The sequence below is a fragment of the Rattus rattus genome, chromosome 5 (assembly GCF_011064425.1).
Source record: "Rattus rattus isolate New Zealand chromosome 5, Rrattus_CSIRO_v1, whole genome shotgun sequence".
Classification (NCBI taxonomy): domain Eukaryota; kingdom Metazoa; phylum Chordata; class Mammalia; order Rodentia; family Muridae; genus Rattus; species Rattus rattus.
Window position 1 is genome coordinate 101,268,739 of NC_046158.1, and position 14,799 is coordinate 101,283,537.

The 14,799-nt window shown below is 40.9% G+C and overlaps 1 pseudogene; it reads right to left on the reverse strand.

The window, feature by feature from the left end:
- Positions 1-5,983: 5,983 nt before the first annotated feature.
- LOC116900607 lies at positions 5,984-8,522 on the reverse strand (annotated as a pseudogene).
- Positions 8,523-14,799: the final 6,277 nt, after the last annotated feature.

Sequence of the window (14,799 nt, forward strand, 5' to 3'; positions counted from 1 at the left end):
CTGGCATAGTCAGGGTGTCCTTTTGTTTCATCGAGGAAGATCCAGGCACTTATTTTTAAAAATGCAGAGTTAAATAGACTTCTTAAGATTCCTGTTTCCTTTAACCTCTAAACTAAAGTCTCTAGTGTGGTGGTTTTTTGTTTGTTGTTTGTTGTTTGCTTGTTTTGTTTGTTCTCTTTTTCAGTACTGTCGATTGACACCATGCAGAGCCTTGCACTTGCTACTCTACCACTGAGCTATATGGGTGGCTAAACTCTTTTAACCTTTAAAATAAAAACTGCTTTTCTTCATCTGTATAAAGATACTATGCTCATATACACAGGTTACTGTATGTGAAGTGGTCACATACATACATACATACATCTTTACTCTTTTATCTGCGAGTGTGCTAAATTACATCAATAGATTCTCAAATTATGTATAGACTATTGCTGGAATAAATTCAAGTTTGTTATGATACATTTCATACATTAATATGTGTGAGCATATTCTTCATTTTAACTATAGTTTATCATTTTCTAAAGAATAAAGCCATTGGCAACAGCATTCTTATACTGTCTTGCTTTTCAAAATCATTCACAATACTATAATTATATTGTAACAGCATTTGTAAAACTGAAAATATCTTGAGGAAAGGTACCCTAGTCTAGTCCCCATTTGCCCTCCAGATTTGACAAGTTTGTATGTCAAATAAGTGCTTGCTGAACTTCAGAAAGAAATTTTAGCTAACAAATGACTTGCTACATTTCATTGGTTCAGAACCTAGAAGGCAAAAATTACAGAGATGCAATGAAGGCAAGAGAAGAGAGAGGCAGAGTTTCTCTAAGAATGTGCTAGTTTGATAATATGACAAGTTTAATCCACAAGTCTCAACTTGATGGTAGCCTTCCAAGGCGAGGAGTGGCCCATCACTTAGGTGAATCTTTCTTTGCTTGTTCAAGGTATCAATAGACTTTTTAAGGGGGATCTCTCATTCCTCTTAGTTAGTTCTTCATTTTATCTAACAGATACTAACAGTGTTAAGTGGGGATGACGTAGTGTCTCTCTAACGCACAACCTAAATACCATATACCTGTTGTCACTTTGAACATATAAGGCTTCATTTCCTGAGATTTCACTGAATATTACACTTTTGGGGGAAATATGAACTTACTGAGGCAGTAAGGAAGGAGGGGGTGGTGTAGCTGAGTTGTTAGTGAGGAGAGAACCATCTGGAAGAATGAAATACAGGATGGACATTGGGTGGGTCTTAAGGTGTTCCCACCATATAGTAGCATAGTGCTTAATTTTCTATGTCTGAGTGTTTTTATTTGGCACACCATTCTGAAGGTCTGCTCAGTCTGCAGCAAGTGGTTAAACATGATCATCACCACCTCAAGATCATGGCTTTTTTATGTGTTAAGAAAACAACCCAAATAGCCAAAGAATTTATTTTTAGCTGTTTCCTCAGAATTAGACATGGCATTGTCATCTTGAGTCATAGCAGCTGTGATCACTCTCAGGCATCCCTCTCAAGATCTGACTTATTAGCAGGTTTTTATAGTAGAGTAGGAGGCTCTACCGCATAGCAGGCCTCTCCCTTCCCAAGATTACATAAGAGGTAAAAAGTTGGTCCAGTGGATCTCTTCAGCCATTCAGTTTGCCTACATTGTTCATACCGGGGTCAGACTCCCCAGTGTTTCAGCTGCCCCAGCCACTCGGACTCCAGCAATGCACTGTTTCACACTGGACTCTTTTTCTTTCCGTGGCAATTAAATGTTTCCATGCATCTTCTCCATAAAAGTCCACTGACACAAACAATCATTCCTGGGATGTCTGAGAGAGTGGTTCTAGAGAGAATTAGCCACTGAATTGGTAGACTGGATACAACCTGCACTTTAAATGTGAATAAGCTTCACGCTTTTTCCCAGGTCCCATGCGAAACAGACATTAAGGATGGGAGATTTCCTTTTTTTCCTTCTTGTTTTTATTGGATATTTTCTTTATTTACATTTCACATGTTATCCCCTTTCCTGGTTTCCCCTCTGGAGCCATGGGTCGCTCCATGTGTACTCTTCGGTTGGTGGTTTAGTCTCTGGGAGCTCTGGGGTGTCTGGTTGGTTGATATTGTTGTTCTTCTTATGGGGTTGCAAACCCCTTCAGTTCTTTCAGTACTTTCTCTTCCATTGGGGACCCCTTCTCAGTCCAATAGTTGGCTGTGAGCATCTGCCTCTGTATTTGTCGGGTTCTGTCAGAGCCTCTCAGGAGACAGCTATATCAGGCTCCTGTCAGCAGGCACTTCTTGGCATATGCAATAGTGTCTGGGCTTGGGGACTGTATGTGGGAAGGATCTCCAGGTGTGGCAGTCTCTGGATGACCTTTCCTTCCATCTCTGCTCCACACTTTGTGTCCATATTTCCTCCACAGAATAGAAGATTTCTTTGCATCCTTGTTCACTCACATTTGAAAAGTAGAATTCTCTTTCCTTTCACACTCTGGGGCCAGCTTCACCACTACACTTTGCGCCTTGGGCTAAGCTGCACAGCTAGACCAGATCTTCTCTTTCTCAGGCCTTTGGACACAGACAGACTTATGACACTTCCCTATTCTTTCTCTTACAGATGGCCTGTGAAGAAACTCCTCAGACTCTGTAATGACATAAGAACTTTCAAACAATAATGCATATATCTGAATCTCTAGATACATGGATATAACATATCTATCCATATTATTTCTTTTTTCATATGATACAGATCATATATATGTATATGTATGTATGTATGTATATATATATGTATATATATATATGCTTTAGTTTTAATTTGTGAAGATTCTCCATACTTCTTTAATAGCAATTATAAGAATTCACATTCCTACCAACACTCTACAAAATACTCCTCTTATCTCCTTGCTTACATTTATTTTGTTTTTTTGTTTTTTGGCTAATATCATAGCATATATGAGGCAATATTTCATTAGTAATTTTGAATATCCCGATGGCTAATGGTGCTTTGAGTTTTGTCATATACTGGCAGGCCATTTACATGGAATTTTTTATACTTATAGAAAGTTAAGATGACATAAAAGTGTTTTCTATCATCCCATATGTTGTCTCTTTTAAAATATTTTTGAGACTATAATAGAATTTTACCATTTCCCCTTTCTTTTTCCTCCTTCTAAACTCTCCCATATACTTCCCCTTCCCCTGCCTTACTCTCTTTTAAATTTTCATTTTCTTTAATTGTTAATGTGTTCATAAGTATATAAATGTAACCTGTTCAATCTGTATAATGTTACCTGTTTTCACATGCTTTTCAGGCTGACAAGTAGATATTGGTTTACCAGTTGGTATGCTCTTTCATGGGGAAGACTATTTCTCCTGCTTTCAACATTAGATGACTGTATTTCTTTGTATAGCATAAGTGAAGTCATGGATCTTGGAGGAGAATCTATAATTGCCCCTGTTATGTACCAGAAGACTTCTTATCTGTATTCTAAATATTTGTCCTTGTATTTACAGATAAGAGTAAGTTTCACTCCTCATCAAGACAACTTCTCTTTGTAAAGATGGAGATCATTGTAGTAAACCATAATCAATCAAACAGAGAGTGTGGATTCCAGTCCCACCACAACTACAACACAACTCCTGTAACGAAGACTCAAGGGTCCTTTGTGGAAGAGGTGGCAGAAAGATTTTAAGAGCCAGGGGAACAGGGAAATTGTTGTGAGATTGTGACTACTAGGGACATCAGAAGTTCCATTCACAAAGTCCTGCTAGCAAGAGTGCCTAAACATGAGCAGGATAAAGACAAGAACAGTAGACCTAGCAAAGGCGATGGAAAAAGTGCAGAAGGCCTTAACCCCAAGGATATCCAGATTAGCTACTTTTCTGTTGTTTATGTAAGACACCATAGCCGAGGCAATTTATTGAAGGAAGGGCTTATTTTGAGTTTGAGGTTCTAGAGTCGGTGGTAGTGGAACAAAGCATGGTGACTGGAGCAGCAGATCATTGTTGATCAAGCTTGGGTAGGTGGGCCTGGGCTATACGATAATGGAAGCTGAATGAGAGTCTAAGAGAATAGAAATAGGATTTTTCATGGCTTCTGTTTCAAGCTTCTTCCTTGCTTGATTTCCTGCCTGACTTCCCTGGATGAGGGACTCTAACCTAAAGTAACCCAAAGTTACTTTTGGTTGTGTGTTCTATGGTGTTTATCACAGCACCAGAAAGCAAACAGCAGTCATTCTCATTTTACAAGACCAGCATTAGCTGATACCCAATGCCAAACAAAGTCATTACAAGGAAAGAAAAGCACGGGCCATTATCCCTGATAAGTGCAAATTCAAAAAAAAATCCTCAAAATTGAATTCAATAGCACATGACAAAAGTAATACAAGCAGTGATTAGGTGAGATTTATGCCCAGGATGCAAGGATGAGTCAACATACATAAATAAATGTGATATATTAACAGAAGACAGGAAAAACTGGCATGATTATTACAGTAGATGCAGGGAAAGCACTTGACAAAATTCAACACCCTTTTATGTTAAAAACACTCACCCAATTATGCACAGAGGAAAAGCACAGAAAAACAGCTCTTGAGCTTAATAACAACCATACATGACAAGGGCTTCCCATGGCTAATATTCAACAGCACAGAAATGAGAGTTTCTCCTAAAATCAAGACCACTATTTTTTTCCAACATAGTGTTGGCAGTGATAATTTGGAAATTTAGGCATATGAAAGATATTAGAAGTATCGTGGTTTGAATGAGATGTGTTCCATAGCCCAGGCACTGTACACTTAGTCCTCAATTGGTGGCTGTTTGGGGAAGCTTTGCTGAAGGAAGTATAACACTTGGGATGGGAATTGATATTTCAAAGACTGTACCAGTTCTAATTTGCTGTCTTTCTTCCTGTTTTTTTTTCACCATCATGAACTCTACCCTCTAAAGCCCCAAACTCACAGATGGATCTCTGGAATTCAAGATAAGCCTGGTTTACATAGTAAGTCTCAGTACAGTCAGGGCTACACAGAGACCTTGTCTCAAAAGAAAAACATTAATATTACTTCTTTAATATTTATTATAATCCAATGGTGAAATCATCAGTTCCTGAGATTTTCTTTGAGGGATTTTTGATTACTGATTACATTTCCTTATCTGTTTATTCTGGTTGCATTCTTTATAGTGATTCCTTGTCAGATTGTACGTCTTATAAGAATTGACCATTTCTCCTAGGTGGTTTATTTTGTTGATGTAAATCTTTTATAGCACTTAATTTGATCCTAATATTTGTGATATTGGTAGAATTGAACTGCCCTCTCTTTAATTTATAATCTATTTGAGTCTCTTGTTCCTAGGCTAAAAATAATGTAAATTCTGTTCATCTTAAATAACAATCAGACTTAATCTGATTGTTTCAATTATTTTTCTAGTACCTGTAGAAACCTTGGTGGTTTCTGACTTTCTGATGTGTTGGGACTAATTTTGTTTTACTTTCTTGAGGTGCATCTTTAGGTTGTTTCCTTAAGATCTTCCTTTTACCCTAGTCTGGCATTTCTACCTACAAACTTCTGCTTTGAATATATCTCATCCATTTTGGTAAGTTGTATTCATTTTATTTCTTTTTTGTTTCAACTGAAGTAGAGTTTATTACTGCAATGATTTACACAGCCGGGTTGCAACTCTAAGGCAAGCTGCCTTCCTGGAGGCACTTACTCCACCTACACCTCTGGGGGAACCCCATTTGACTATGGACCCCAGAAACCTCTGAATGCATTTATTTAGACTTTTGGACATCTGCATGTTTCCCTCTGAAACATGGCAGGCCCACCCTATGGCCTGCCAGTCCAGCCTGCAGAGAACCATTCCCACTGCCTTATAATTCTGAAATAAATAGAATTGGTACCAAGTGTGAGTGCCTCCAGAGCTGCACTGTGGGGACAGTCCCAAGGTGTCTTCTGATGGGCAGGTACTGTGCAGAGTGTGGCAGTACTAGGTTGACTACAGTTTGTCCAGGAAGTTGTCCACCAATGGGATGCCCTCCTTCAGACCTTTGCTCTTGTGGGTCTCAGCTACCACTTGGTTGGGACAGCTGTTGTTGTCAAGGGGACCCCAGGGAGGATATGCCAGTGGTCAAATACACACTGAGGTAAGGCCTGACCACCAAAGTTGGATTGAAGATCAGCCATGAAACTAAAGGACTCATTGACAGTCAGGTAGCCTTAACTACCAAAATGGGGGTACCGGCCACTTGGGACTCCTCAAATACATGGCCATACTTTCTGTTCAGGACACTGCAGATCCCTCCCACCACTTGCTGAGGACACTGGATCTCCACCAAATAAATAGGCTCCATGAAGCAGGGCTGTGCGGTCAACACACTGGCATAGAGGCAGTGGCATGCTGTGGGGATGATCTGGACACCTCCTCAGTAGATGGCATCAGCATGCAGGGTCACATCATGGACATCAAATAGCACACCACGCATATTCTCCTTACAAAGAGTGCCCTCCTTAGTGGGCCACTGGAAGCTAGCCACCACACTCTCCTTGATCTCATTCAGGTACTGTACACCCTTGGTGATGTCACTGAGAATGTTGGGACTGGTGCCATCAGGTCTGAAGCACCAGATCTTGAGGGCTTCAGCAACATTCCACTCATACTTTTTGGCCAGGTAGCGGGCACATGCCTTGAGCTCCTGGCGGACAAACACCTCACCCTTATCAATGTCCTCTGCCAGGCTGTCAAGGAAGGGCCTGGCCTTCATGTACAGCCAGTTGTGCTTGTTGGGGGACTTGGACAGACACAGCATGTTGGACTCCTCACTGACTGTCTCCTGGTATGACATGACAGGGTCATATTTCTCGATGGGGATGCAGACATGGTCCTCCTCCAGGTCCTCGAGGCAGCTCTCCAGGTACAGCTCACCAGGACCAGCAATGATGTGCTCTCCAGGCTCCACAATGATTCACTGCACCACTTAGCCGCTTCAGCCCCTCCTCCAGCTTGGGCAGGTCAGCTGGATTCCAATGCCACCCTGACAACAGGGCTGATGCTGAACTTCAGCACACACATATTGTGAGCATGCTCAAAGGTGGTGATGGTCCCAGTCTTCACAAGGAACTGGCTCTGACCAGTCCCACAATGTTTCCACAGGGCACATCCTCAATCCACTCCACATAGTGGCCCATCATGAGAATGGTCCTCTGGATAGGCTTCAGGTACAGGACTTTTTTCTTCCCAGGTGTACAGTTGGGGCCCATGATCTGGACCCTCGGGCCCATGGACACCACCCCAGAGTACAATCCATTAAAGGCATAGAAGTGGCCTTTGTCAGTGGTTGGTACCATCTTGGAAACAAATGTACATTGTAAGGGGGCCTTTGGGGTCACAGCTCTTAATACCCTTGGTGGCCTCGTCATTTTGTGTCCCCTCATACAGCATGTCACAACAGTTCTTCTATGCAGTGACAGGGGATGGCAAGTGGATGGTGATCATCTGTAGCAGGGCATCCCCCACGGGCACCCAGAGGTGCATCACAGCCTTGAGCAGTGGTTTGCCCTCCTTGTCTTTGTCCTCACTGTCCAGTTTGATGTCCAGCTTCTCAAACAGCTTGGCTGTCCCTTCCTGAAGTTCATGATGGCTTCAAACACCTTGAAGATGGAGTCCAGGAAGATGTGGAAGAAGGGGTGGGGGAAGTTTCTTCTGGTCTGGGCTATTGACTGACTTGCTGAACTTGCCATTGGCTGGGTCAAAGCCTCGGTCTCTCCACAACTTCTTCATCATGTCTTCTACTTTCTTGGCCTGCTCAGCTGTGCCCAGCTGGCCCTCACCCTTGGCTGTAAACTTGGCCGCGTACATCTCAGCAAACTGCTTCAGAGTGAAGGCCCAGCTATGTAGGCCAGAGCCAAAGCCTACGGTGCCCAGGACAGGATCGATCATGATATTGCCCCTGGGCTCACTCTCGTCCTCACCGTAGGAGGAGATGATGACGTTGGCATTCTCTACAATGCGCTGGAAGATCTGGTAGAGCTTCTCAGACTCCAGCTGCAGCTCCAGCAGGGCCGGGTCCATCTTGTTCATTATCGGTACAGGTTTGATGCGCTCAGCAATGGCTTGCTGCAGCACTGTCTTCGTCTGCACAGACACCAGACATACAGTCCACCACCACCAGAGCTCTATCTGTGACATGCAAGGCAGCGGTCACTTCTGAGGAGAAGTCCGTGTGGCCTGGAAAGTCGACTAGGTTGATGAGGAAGCCTAAGCTGTCCTTGCTTTGCTTAATGAAGTTCAGGTGGTTCTCAGAGAGCTCATTGAAGAGGGAAATGGTGGTGGACTCGAAAGTGATGCAGTGCTCCTGTTCATCCTTGAAAATGTCAGTGAAGTATGTCTCCCCGGCTCGGCTTGAGCAGAGGTGACAATGCTCGCCTTACACATAAGGAAGCCTGTAAGTGTAGACGTGAGTGATGACTGCCATGTTCTGGATGTTGGCTTTCTTGTCCATGATGGCATGGATCTGATCTACTGTGAAGTTCATCATGGTGGTGGATGGTGTTGGATTCTCAGAGACAGAGTTGAACAGGGAAGTGCGCCAATGATGGCAGCAGCTACAGTGAAAGAGCCACTTTAGTTCCTTTAAATATCTTTTTCATTTTACCTTGACTTATTATTTTTTCCAGGGTGCTGTTTATTTCCATATAGTTGTGGTGTTTTCCAATTGTGCTATTAACAATAACTGATTCATGTTATCACGTTTAGAAAAGTTTTAATCAATAAAAATATTTTGACAATGCAAAACATGATAATAATTGTTTTGTGAGTGAACATGATCCCTGCTTGTTCATTCCCTGCTCGCTATGTGCAGAATCTGTATTCTGCTGCTGCTGAGTGGAAAGTTGTGCTTATCTCTTGAGTCCCTCTGTGAAGTCACATTGAGACTTATCCATGTTGCCATATTTACAGATTATTCCTCCTTATTGCTAAGTAATATCACTATGTAAACATGTTATAATCTGTTTAACAGATTATCCATTGATGGACATTTGGATTGTTTTCAGATTTGGCTTATTATGACCAAACTGATTGACACATACTGATTGAAATCTTTTTATAGAAACATGCTCTTATTGACTGTGTTTGGATAATTGGGGGTGGGGTAACTAGATTATGTGGAGGCTGGATGTTTAGTTTTCAGTGAACCTTCTCTGAGGCAGTATATGAGACTGAAGGCAACATCCTTGAGGGCCACATCAGGTGTATAATATATTTCAGGCTTAGTTTTAAAACTACTATTCTCATCTTTGCAACGTTGGACAAACAGCACTCACTAACTGTGACTATGATGGGTTAGAAATAACTTGGCACAACAGTGCTGAAACTAATGGTTACTTTTGCTAGGTTTCATGTAGAGAAGGATATGGTTTGAGAGAAGGGTGAAATCAGATTGTTCCTCAGGTGAAAGGGTTGTTAATGTCACCAACAGCACTTCAGAGTCTAAGTGAAACTTTAGCTTTTAGGAGTGGGGGGAGTTATACTACAAGGAGGTTGGTATAGAACTTTGGAATTATTAGATTAGGTTAAAGGGCACCACAGAGTTGATGCTGAGACAAGTGCCTGGAAAGTTCACAGTTTATTGGGATAAATAATCATGTAGAGACTCCCACAGAGCAATGTGCTTGTTGACATACATCTCTCTAATCCCAGACAGAAAGGAGTCAGTCTCCTCTCCTCTCCCTCTCCTCTCCCTCTCCCTCTCCCTCTCCTCCCTCTCCTCTCCCTCTCCCTCCCTCCCTCTCCCTCTCCTCTCCCTCTCCCTCTCCCTCTCCCTCTCCCTCTCCCTCTCCCTCTCCCTCCCTCTCCCTCCCTCTCCCTCTCCCTCTCTCTCTCTCTCTCTCTCTGTGTGTTTGTCCTGGTTGCATTCCTCTAAGGTGGACCTTACCCTTCCTAATGCTATAACCCCTTACTCCAGTTTCTAATGTTTTGTGGCAACCACAAACCATAAAATTACTTGTCATTACTTCATAACACAATATCTAATATGTAGGAAATCTGATATGCAACCTTCATAGGGTTGTGATCCAAAGCTTGAGAACTGACTGAAGTTCCCTTCTATGTGATAACATCACTTTGATTTCTGTGACTAAAATTACATTTTGATAAGCATCCTGTTCTGTCAGGAATTAATTTTTAAGGTGTCTAATTATCAACTGAAGATAACATGAGGTAATTTATTAAGAAGCTCTTCATAAATTCTACAATGAAACAATTCATACCATTGTGTTCTTTAGCTTTCCCTGAGTGACGCGAGCAAATACCCATCTACCATCCACAGGGCACCAACAACACACCAAAGGAAGAATTCTATACATGTCTAGGTGAATAAAACATTGGCCTTACTGTCACAAGTCACAGGAACATGGGTAAGGAGTTACATACAGCATGGATGAATCAAATTGTAGCTGCATCACAGAAAAAACAAAGACATGGCAAGTCACAGCTCAGGAAAGCTGCAACCTTGGATGATCTCCACACAGGCAAATCTAGTGATCAGAATCCTTGGCAGCAGATGTTACTGCTTATGTAACCTTGGGGAGACACCTAAAGATTCTTATTTTCTGAACTCCCTGAAACATGTAAGTTTCCTTATTTCCTGAGTCTTAATAAACTTCCTTCCAGGATGGAGTGCTTCAATTCAGAGGAAAATGCTACATTACTCTCTGCAACTGTTTGCACAGTCATTGGTTGGAAGATCTACAGCAGCTTGCATCACAGGCCAGACCTGCAAAGAACACATTTCTGCTGTAAGGACCACTTCAAACTGGTTAAGCTTTTGTACGAGTTTATGGGTCAGATGAAAGTCAAGTTACAAATGCAGTTATAAAAATTGAAAGTTGTTTTGCTTCCTTTTTTGTAAGGGTACATACAAAATGTAGCACTTTTTATTTTTCTCCAGCATCCTGTGGCCACTAAGTCCTCAGATATTCTATTAAAGGCACATGCATATGTCTTGAAAGCACTCCTCTTTTGTTTTCTAAGTCCCCTAGTGTGCCACCTCTAACACAGCCTAGCTCTGTTGACATGGATATAGTGGATCAATAAGTTCTTCATATAGCCACATGGCTCTGCTTTTTGATTATCCTTTGACAATGAAGATCTGTTGTCACACCTCATGAGTGCCTATTACTGTCTATTCCATGTGAATGGAATTTTACCCAGGGCTGTGTATTATATCCTTTCCCGGGTCCCATAGACCAAAAGCACAACCATAAGGACTGGCTGCATATAATTTACCCATTAGTCTGCTCTAGCAAAGATTCTTCAGCACAGCAAGCACAATTATAGTTTCTGCTTGGCTAAGTTTTCAGCATTCTACAGTCATTTTGAAGATCCATCTTTTGCAGAACATAATGAGACAGCCCATAATCTACCATGGCAACTCAGGCAATCCAGCTTTGCTCAGCAAGGGTGATCATCTTCCTGTGGCTTCTAAGTGCCATGTTAGCTCTGAGATTGCCCTGTCCCCTGGGAATGGAGGAAACACTGTCCAAATACTATGCAACCCAATCAATCAGCTACTGCTTCTTAAGTCTTGTTAGCTAGTCTTCATGACCAAGAATTCTTACAACTCAATCCTACAGAAGTGCTCTTGGTCACAACTCCCAATGCTCATAATCTCTCCCCTCTGCCTCAGATTTTCCAGGCATATTGGAGGGGTATATTAGTCAGGGACTCTTCAGAGGAACATAAACAATATAGTAAGGTCATATTAAAAGAGGATATACTAGGAGGTTTACAGTATGTGGTCTGGGGCTGTTGATTGTTGGCTGTTATAACACTGGGGTGGATGAGAATCAGTGACTGCTAGGTCCACCATCCTGGATGATCAGAAGTCTCAATCTAGTGCTGGTGGCTTGGATGGATTCTAAACTATGGTGTTCAGATTGGAAGGCTAAAGAAGCTAGGTTTTGATGTCACCAAAGAATGTTACAAGCAGTCATAGCTGTACCAATAGGGCAGATGAACCCACTAGTATGATGTGAAGACAAACAGGTCAAAAGAGCCAGTTTGTACCATGGATGTTTTATACCTGGGAAAACACTCAAAGGCTTTGTCCACATTTATAGTGATTTATTCTGCTTCAAGTACCTTAATCCCTCACACATGCACCAAATGCTTGATGCTTATCTTCTACTTGGTACCAGATGAAGTCAAGTTGACAGCTGCGAGATTGGCCATTATGATGCCTCAACTCTGATTGCAGTTCCTGATTGCAGGTTCTACACCATACATGGAGGTGAGCTCATCCACACTAGGGGTGAGAATCAGCTCCAAACAGAGGATGCACTAATACTCTAAAGGATTATGGAAGTCTACAGAGTCACAATTTTCAGGAACATTTACTAATGCCTCTTCTTTATGGCAAATTTCAGTCCTTTCCTAACCAGGACTCTAAGTTTAGTGTAACTGTCTTGCCTTCTTAGAAGTTCAACAATTACCAGATCCTTAGCTTATTTCTCTACAGTGATCACTGCCTGCCACCATGGGAGAATATTTTAAGAAGGATCTTCCTGGGCCCTCAATTAGACTTTAACCATTTTCAACTACCCTACATTCTATCAGTCTTTTGTAGAGTATATCATATTATTTTTGTGGTTACACGTATGTAATTCTAAAAATACAGAGAATAGTGCACAAAAATGCAAAAACAAGCATCATACCAGCAACCACATTAGTTATTTTATAACTAATTAGAGTAAAATTCTTGCTGATACAGCTTCAGTCATGTACCAAGGACCATCTATGCTCTACATTCCACTCAGGGCAAGGTCATATATACCACTCTGGCAAAACTCTAAAGTCAAAAGAAACAAAAAGCTATGAACTATTTTCATATTCTACCTTACTTTCTCAATTCTCAAAATTCTACCATTACCAATGCTTTAGGTTCCTGTCTTCTGAGATAGACATGCTGAGAAAAATAAGAAGGAGAGAAGGCTGTGAGAGAAATTGAAATACTTCAGACCACAGTGAAAGGGAATCAAAGGAAAGACGAATGCAGGGACAAACAACTGCCCAGGATGCTACTCTTAAGGGTGTCTTTCTCCACTGCAAGGGTTGAGACCATCCAGATGGTGAATGCAAAACTGTCATGGTCAGCACTCAGTACTCCTGTCACATCAGGGCAATGGCTGACAGCTTCCCAGAAAGCACATGGCCTTGCTTTGACCTCTGCAGGCAATTCTAAGTAATTCCTTACATGGTGCAAGGTATTTCTTGGAGGGTCATTAGCATGTAGCTCCATGCTGTCATATGTTCTACTCCACCAGAGTGACTTAAAACTTCAGTGAATCAATGCTACTAGAGGAGAATGATGGAAAATTAATCATTAAGGTCCGTTCTTCTCAGGAATATTCAAGAGTCACAAAGACATTCTCTGGAGCTTAAAGCCATGATTTTCTTTCTAAACTCTTGAGTAAATGATAATAAATCTGATGATTGGTCCTCCATGTAAGGTGTAAAAATGTACTAATTATTTTTAAACCACAGACATAAAATCCAAGAAGAAAGATATCCTAAGAGGAAAAGAATAGAGTTGGAGGATGTATGTACTTATTTATATGAACTATATGAATTTAATTTACAGCTAACATAATATTCTAATAGAAATATATATATATATGTAGAATTTATGAAGTAACCAATGAGTAGCTCAAGTCTTAATTATAAAGAGATGGGTGTGTACTATTGATATATAGGGAAAGCAATATTAATAGAGGAAGATTTTCATGAAATCAAGACTGGAAGTGTTTGAGGATTATTCAATTCAAGCATGGTTTGATGATAAAATACCTACTTAAACATTATTTATCCATATTCATTAAAACCCATATTCAAAGGACTTTGACTAGAAAACTTGAGAAACACAAAGGAAAGATAGGCATCTATTTAGAAGGAACTGCCATGTGGTTTTTGTTTATTATTTTCTCAGGGCTCCCATGTAGGCAGAAGGATATACAGGCTTAATGTGGCATTCTTTGTTTGTATAGGATTCCTGGCTTACAATCTTTTCATATCATAAGAAAACAGGAAGATATATCAGAATTCATACATGCCCACTAACACCAGATACATTTCATGTCTGAGAAGAAAAATATTTGATAATAATCCTCAAACCTCTGAGCAAGATGGAAAAGATGCATACAGGAAGCAATAGTGAAAAATGAAACGTAACGGATTTAAATTTAAATAGCTCATAGGTCACCTGAAACAAAATGAATGGCAAATCAGGAAAGCTAAAACTGTAATTGCTATTGACTGTTCACTGAGCCACATCAGACAAATCTAGAAGCATCAAAGGAGGGAGGACACAGTGAGAAGGTAAACAGGCATTCAGTGGGAAGAAAGGACAAAAGAAATTAAAATAAGAACTGTCCTGTAGACCTTATTGAGCTCGAGAATCATCTATTTGTTCTTTTAAGTTTTCTTTCTTTCTTTCTGTAGGAGAAATCGTTCAACTGTGAGAAGAAAGGAATGGCAAACATTACTAAATTGGAAAAGTAACTAATGGGTAGTGAGATATAACACAAGAAAACACCGAGGAAAGAATGAAAAGAATGCAGAGTAAAGCTGAGACTACTGACTCATTCCATTAAATATGCTACACTCCGTTCTTGCCACACTGGATTAAGAAAATGAAACTCATTTATATACGTTTTATAAGAATTGCTTAAGTCAAATGACTAAGGTCAAAATAAAGGCATGAGGGAAATGAATGCAAATAAATAAAGCCAGTGTTCACTGCAACAGTATTTTCAGTA